Source organism: Sinocyclocheilus anshuiensis, unplaced genomic scaffold, assembly GCF_001515605.1.
Source record: "Sinocyclocheilus anshuiensis isolate Anshui unplaced genomic scaffold, SAMN03320099.WGS_v1.1 scaffold546, whole genome shotgun sequence".
Taxonomy (NCBI): Eukaryota; Metazoa; Chordata; class Actinopteri; order Cypriniformes; family Cyprinidae; genus Sinocyclocheilus; species Sinocyclocheilus anshuiensis.
The window spans coordinates 759223-760849 of NW_015542451.1; the positions used below are offsets into that span (position 1 = coordinate 759223).

General features: G+C 29.9%; 1 protein-coding gene across 1 annotated transcript in view; it reads left to right on the forward strand.

Annotated features, from left to right (window-relative positions):
* Positions 1–1627, forward strand: part of LOC107693650 (zinc transporter ZIP11-like) — a 53577-nt gene that overhangs the window by 16214 nt on the left and 35736 nt on the right. The gene's annotated exons all lie outside the window — the stretch shown is intronic.

Sequence of the window (1627 nt, forward strand, 5' to 3'; positions counted from 1 at the left end):
TTATTTATATAATTGCTCAATGAATATTCATGAAATGCACATTGCTAGTTACATTTGAATTATGAAATAAAATGCAAATAAAAGTGCCACATTATTTTATTTTATTTTATTTCTCAATTAATATTCATTAAATGCATATTGCTTGTTACATTTTATGGCTCTGCAACATACTTGCTCCAGTTGAATTATGAAATAAAATGCAACCTAATGTGCCACATTTCTATTTATATATTTATATATTTTATTTTATTAATTTTATTTTTATTAATTATCTTTATTAATTGTATTTTTTTTTTTATTAATTAATACTATAACTTCTCAGTGAATATTCATGAAATGCACATCGCTTTCATTGTATGGCTATGCAACATATTTTGAAACAGATTTTTGCTGCAAAGGAAATTTCGATACTGGACTATTGTATCTGGCCATGTTGTGACAGCGTTATCATTCATGAAGAGATTCGGCCTTCGCATGTTGTCCGTCCCTCGTAATGAATTCACATGTGATGATGTTTCATACTCCGCATGTGAACTCATCTCAGCCCTCATCTGAAAATCCTCCGGTCTTTTTCTGTGTGTGCTCCGGCGATCACACATGACGGATGTGCTCCTCATGACCTGTAAGCCCAAGTAATCTGCATTCATTATGTGATTGAGAGACGTGTTTCAGTGAGGACAATTGAGGGTGATCAGTGTCATTGTCTTCTATTTGCTAATTCTCACCGCATGCATTCATAATTGCGCTCTAAAGTGATGGGTAATTGGTGGACTTTCAGATGCACTCCCGATATATTTTTTCCCTCCTTTTTATAGTGATAGCGAAGGAAATAAATGATTTGACAATTGACGTTTAAGTAGCGATAAAAGCTGTGATAAATACAGTGTGAGATTTGAGAGTTCCTTGAGGAGATAAAAGCTCAGGTCAGCTTTGAAAAGAGCCGTTCGTTTTTTTACGTTCTGATGATTATTAGCAGTGTCTTCATATTGATCAAGGGAAAACAATTCGACTACAGTAATGAGACTACAGTAATGAGACTACAGTAATGATTTATTGGATGTATTGAACTGAGCAGGCTCAATCTGAGACTAAACAACTGATTAGTTCATATTTTATCTTGCACTTTGTGTTTGATTTGATCAATTTATCGGCACATTTTATGAGCAAGGTACACAAACAAGGCCTGAAGCACACAAACAAAAGTTTTTTTTCTTCACTTTCAAGGTCTTTTCAAGTACAACATAAACAAAATTATTGAAATAAATTCAATCAGCATTGAACTGAATTAAGCTGAATATTGACACTATTGTCTGCTGTTGGAAAAAAAAAATGAAAATCAATTTGTTTTATAGTTGACGATTTTTTTCAATGATATATAAATATAAAAATATATGTGTACTACATACAATATAGTAATTATGTATAATATACTGTATATATATATATATATATATATATATACATTTTATATAATGACTATATATTTATAGCATTTTAAAATATTTCAATTGTTAACATTGGCTATATAAAAATGAAATATCTATGAAATCATTCAGAAATTGAATAGTCTATGGATAATATATGTTATCTTTATGAAAAATAAAGGTTATAATTATAAGAGTCTATA